Source organism: Somniosus microcephalus, chromosome 23 (genome assembly GCF_052327205.1).
Source record: "Somniosus microcephalus isolate GS21.2 chromosome 23, FLI_Smic_1.0, whole genome shotgun sequence".
Lineage (NCBI taxonomy): Eukaryota > Metazoa > Chordata > Chondrichthyes > Squaliformes > Somniosidae > Somniosus > Somniosus microcephalus.
Genome location: NC_141009.1, coordinates 18012443 through 18018442, shown reverse-complemented (window position 1 = coordinate 18018442; position 6000 = coordinate 18012443).

The window sequence follows — 6000 nt, the reverse complement described above, 5'->3', positions numbered from 1 at the left end:
ATCAGCAAACCTCCCCACTTCTGACCTTATGATGGAGGGAAGGTCATTGATGGAGCAGCTGAAGCTGGTTGGGCCTAGGACACTGCCTGAGGAACTCCTGCAGCGATGTCCTGGGGCTGAGATGATTGACCTCCAACAACTACAACCATCTTCCTTTGTGCTAGGTATGACACCAGCCAGTGGAGAGTTTTCCCCGATTCCCACTGACTTCAATTTTACTAGGGCTCCTTGATGCCACACTCGGTCAAATGCTGCCTAAAGAACCCAAGTATAAAAAAGCAAGCTGCAGGCAATACTTGAGATTAGAAGAGAGCACAAGAGCAGTGGATATGTAGTAAAGGTTCATAATTCCAAACTGGCTGCCTGTAAACTTGGCTAAGCAGATCCGACTAAGCTTACTGCCTCTGCCTCTGTTTACAAAGCCTCTCCTGCGTTGTTTCCCTACCTCATCTCCCACCTTTCCTCTCATCTCCTCCTTCCTTCCCTAATTCATTCAACCATCTCCCTGTTGCTCTTTACTTCATTCATTGCTATACCTCCTCTGAACCATCCTATTGCCATGTCTCCTGTATGATCCCATGCCCACCCCCTGCTCGGACCTGGACATCATCTGCCACATCCACTACAGCCTACACCTCCTGTGCCTCTGAGTTGCCTCAATCCCCTTTACCACACACCGTCAACTATGCTTTTTCAACTTCTTTCACTTGGCCCTGTCCACCTCCACATCTCCCCAGTAACTCTCTGGCTGCCCCTCCCTTCCATTTTGCCCAAGCCCAACTCTTCCGTCCTGCTGCAGAGGGCTGTTGCTATACTATTCGAAGACCTGTGAGAGCTTCAAATCCTGGATAAATGAAAAAAATCCTGCAGATTAATACTGCCAGAACTGAGTCATGTTATTCAGCTCTTGCCTGTACCTGTGCACATAGTATTTGGATGCGACTGCTCCCAATGACAGTCATTGTGCCTGCGCAGTTCCAATAGTTTCTTGGTTGTTCTTGCCCAACTGTGTAGGCAGCAGTCACTCTGATATATTAATGTGTTTTTTTAATTTGTTTTTATGGGACGTGGGCTTCGCTGGCAAGGCCAGCATTTATTGCCCATTCCTAATTACCCTTGAGAAGGTGGTGGTGAGCCGCCACCTTGAACCGCTGCAATCCATGTGGTGAAGGTACTCCCACAGTGTTGTTAGAGAGGGAGTTCTGGGATTTTGACCCAGCGACGATGAAGGATTGGCGATATACTTCCAAGTCAGGATGGTGTGTGACTTGGAGGGGAATTTAGAGGTGGTTGTGTTCGTGAAATAAATCACCTTTGTAGTTATTAGAAGTAAAGATCTCACGGTTTCCAGTAATTTCTAGCACGTTTCTGGTCAGCGATGTGGTGATTTGATGGTGGGGTCCGCTGGGTGGGCGTGTGTGCTGTGAGGAGGATGCAGAGAAACTCCAGTATGATTTGGACAGGTTGGGTGATTGGGCAGATGCAGTAAAATATGGATAAATGCGAGGTTATCCACTTTGGTGGCAAAAACAGGAAGACAGATTATTATCTGAACGGCAATAGATTAGGAAAAGGGGAAGTGCAACGAGCCCTGGGTGTCCTTGTGCACCAGTCGCTGAAGGTAAGCATGCAGGTGCAGCAGGCGGTTAAGAAGGCAAATGGTACGTTGGCCTTCATAGCAAGAGGATTCGAGTACAGGAGCAAGGATGTCTTGCTGCAGTTGTACAGGGTCTTGGTGAGACCACACCTTGACTATTGTGTGCAGTTTTGGTCACCTTATCTGAGGAAGGATGTTCTTGCCATGGAAGGAGTGCAGCGAAGATTCACCAGACTGATACCTGGGATGGCAGGAATGATGTATGAAGAGAGATTGGGTCGATTAGGCTTATATTCGCTAGAGTTTAGAAGAATGAGAGGGGCTCTCATTGAAACTTATAAAAGTCTAACAGGACTAGACAGTCTAGATACAGGAAGGATGGTCCCGATGGCGGGAGAGTCCAGAACCAGGGGTCACAGGCTAAGGATAAGGGGTAAGCCATTTAGGACTGAGATGAGGAGGAATTTCTTCACCCAGAGAGTGGTGAACATGTGGAATTCTCTACCACAGAAGGCAGTTGAGGCCAATTCATTAAATATATTCAAGAAGGAGTTAGATATATTTCTTAAGGCTAAAGGGATCAAGGGATATGGGGAGAAAGCAGGGACAGGGTACTGAATTTGGATGATCAGCCACGATCTCATTAAATGGCAGAACAGGCTCAAGGGGCTGAATGGCCTACTCCTGTTCCGATCTTCTATGTTTCTATTCCTCACGTGTAGCTGGTGGGCTTGAGAAGCAAAAGCTCTTGGAGTTTGTCAACAATCAGCATCCAGCGAGCTGTAAATTCAAGTAATAATACACACGGCTGATGATGGTTTAATGTTAAATATTAGGGAGGTGGGGGGGGGGGGAGGCGGGGGGCGAGATCGCTGCTGCCGAACTCAGCCGAGAGAGAAAATTAAAATTTGAATTGGTGTTTCTATTGGATGAATGAAAGTTGCCATTTATGCGCAGACTGCTTCTGCGCAGCTTCTGGTAGCTTCCGGTTCGTTGGCAGCCGTCACTCAGACTATTTTTAATCTTGGGTGGTAGCAGTCTCAACTGGAACCTTTTAGAATTAGAAGGTTGTGCATTCCAGCCTCAGTCCCGGACGTGAGTATGTAAGCCAGGCTGACACTTCAATGCAGTGTAAAGAATTACATTGTGGCGGAGCCACTGAATGACTCTGGGCAACAGTATATAATTCCCTTTAACGATGTTCTAACACCAGCCTAAGCCTGTACCATTGTGTTAGACATTACTGTGTTTTGTACATAGTGTTTGTATGTACGGGGCATGGCCCCCTTAAGAGCATGGGAAAACGCGGGCAAACGCGATGACGTCACGTCGCAAACCACGTGACTGTCGGGGCAGTCCTCGTGGAATCTCCATCTTGTTAAGACCTGTTTTCGTGGTTCTCCTGTATCGATCTCGACAAACTGTTTGAACTCGTTTAGTCTTACATTAAAGACCTGTTTGATTGATCTCCTGAGTCGACCTCAGTTATTGGTTAGGAATTCGTCAATTCCTACAACATAGAAATTAAGTTCGGCAAACAGGCCATCCAGCACAAGCAGCAGTCTTAAATCCTAGTACTGGAGTACTTAGTCCCAGCCAGGACTGAGTATCTCCTCAGTGCTGCATGTTAGAGATACGGTTCTGCAGATAAGTTGTTAAACTGCCACCCCATGTCCTTGTTCAGGTGGGTATATAAAAAAAAAAAAGTCCCAGGGAACTATTTGAAGAAGAGCATTGTCCTTTGCTGACTTCTCTCCCTCGGACAACATCACCAGAAACAGGTCACTGATTGATTACGAGGCCTTGCTGTGTGTAAAATGGCTGCACCGCCTTCCCCTATAACAACAACGACCGCACTTCAAAAATGTTTTTTTTTAATTCAGTGGAACGTCCTGATCTATAACCGCTCGTTCACGCTGTCTGTCTGACTTCATACTCAGGCTCAGCCAGGTGGTATAGCCCAAGGAAATGGTATTTGAAAGAAAACAACCGCTTAGAAGATAAATAAGATGCAAAGTCAAGTTGGTAGTCTGGAGTTTTGTTTAATCTACCCTCAAGTACAGGTAATCGGAAAATCTTTACATAACCTTTCATCAGGAAATCAGAACCATGATTGAACAGATTGTACACTTCCATGAACTCTGCGTTCTTTTTGTATTCCGCACTTTCTTGTGTGTAACATTTCATTAATTGATTCTGTAATAATGGTATAAATTTACAGCTTTATTAGTTATTCCACCTCCCCTGGTTCTGTTGTAGTCAGCGGTGTGGAAGGGTTAAACCTCTTGAGTGAGGCTCAGTAATTAATACACATCTGCTGTTGATAATGCTGCTTAGGTTATATTTAGTGCATCCAAGGAGAACCAGGTTCAGCTCATTCACTCATCCGCTGGCCTTCATGAAAACTATTTATCAAATGCTCAACCTGAGGCAGTATTTACACCCTTGATGATCCAAACGTAAACATTCTGGACTCCATTCACCCTTCTTATGTTCCTCTGACCAAAACTTCTTGTCCAGATTTTTTTTTTAGATTTCCTTCCATTTTTAATGGCGCATTTCCATCTTCTCAGAAGTATTTTTCCCCATAATAGAATGCACTCGATAGTAATAATTGCAGCTGGAAATCTGTATCTGTCTTCCGATTTGATGTCCTTTTCACCTTTTTCCTTTTTTCTATTTTGTTCTAGTCTGATCCACGGTATTATAGATTGGGTTGATTGTGTTAAAATGATTTGGCTGCAATTTATGATCAACATTTAATATGAGAGATGAAGAACATTTGCTATTACAATGTTGAACTTCTTTACCTCAAATGGCCTTGTTGCTGAGTTGACTTCCCTACAACTAAAACACTTGGGTTAAGTCAATTGTTGTCTTCACTGCTGGAGTGGTGCCCTTTGTCTCTTTCCCATGCAGTAGCTGTACTACCTACTAGAGGGCTGGGTGTGTGGGCCTAGAACTGGATATGGAGGGAGCTGAACTAGAAACACTTACTACTCCACCAGTGATGGTTATATATTAGTGGAAAGAGAGCTGATAGCACAATGATAAATAATGATAAGGAAAGCCAGATGGAAAACTTATAGTTCTTCCCCCATCACACTATCTGGCTCTTGAGGAATTATCTCTACTATTCTACCGATAAGTCTATTTCAAGTGTTGATCACTCTTTACATGAAGTTCTTCCTGACATCAGTCTGAAGGTTGCCTTTCACCAGTGTCGTCCTATGTATCCTTGTCTTCCTGCCATACCTTATCTTGAAGTAGGGCTCTGGATTTACTTTATTGTTTAATAATATATACTTCTGAGGTTCCCACTCCTTGAGGTGTATTAATCTTGAATGAGGCCCAGTCCTCTGACACTGGGGATTAGTCTTGTGGCTCTTCTCTGCACTGCCTCCAAACCCTGAATGTTTCTCTTGTCTCCATGGCCAGGGCTGAGCACAGGACTTGAGATGTAGTCTGACCAGAAAAACCAGCTTCCTCTGATGTCCTCTACCGATTATATATTTAAAGGAAACAGTAACTCTACAAGTAGATGTTCTCACTCATACTAACTTAGCAAATTAAAAAAAAAAAAAAAATTCCAGTCTCACTTCTTTGGAAATAAAATCCTTGTGCTCCTCAGGGTCCTGGATTTGCTGCAGAATTGTTTGAATTCTCAATTTTCGATGGTGTTGCTGTATCTCAGCTTCGCAGGCCAGGGCTCTCGGTTCATAAGACTAACCACAGGGTATTTTTTGTTTTGTTTTGTTTTTAACTCTTCATTGAGTAAATGAAGCATTCACGATTGGCGATTAACTACAATAAAGCTAATTCTTTTTACCCTGCACCACGCTGGTGTGGGCAATCCAATTATTATCACTCTACAGCGAATAGTTTCTATAAGCATCTCTGTAAACTACATTGCTTGAAAATGTGACAATAACATTAAGGATAGTGATAGCTTAGAATTAACCTCTCCTATCACAGTATTTGTTTCAGACACTGTTGTCTTATCTCAACTGCAGCAGCAAGGTATGACCAAAGCAGAGCTGTGTGGGGTGCAAGAGTTGCTGGGTGTGTGAGTAATGTATTGCAGACTCATCTGTCCCACAGGAATTGAGGTGTTGTGATAACGCAAGTGTACCTGGAAATCAAGAGCAGGTCATGAGGTGAAAGAAAGCTGGAGCGCAGATACACCACAACCAGAGAAATTCATTTGAAATACTGGCCCTGTGTCTGCAAACAGTTGAAGGAGTTTGGTACCTGGGCATTAGAGAGAAATGTCTTTATTATCAAATATTTGAACACTTTGGTAGTGATCTTGCCAATTACACGAGTACAGTTTAGTGGAAGAGACTTTCAGAAACAACTCTATTTACCTATGAAGGTTTGGCAGAGGTGCTTCTGCTGTTCTT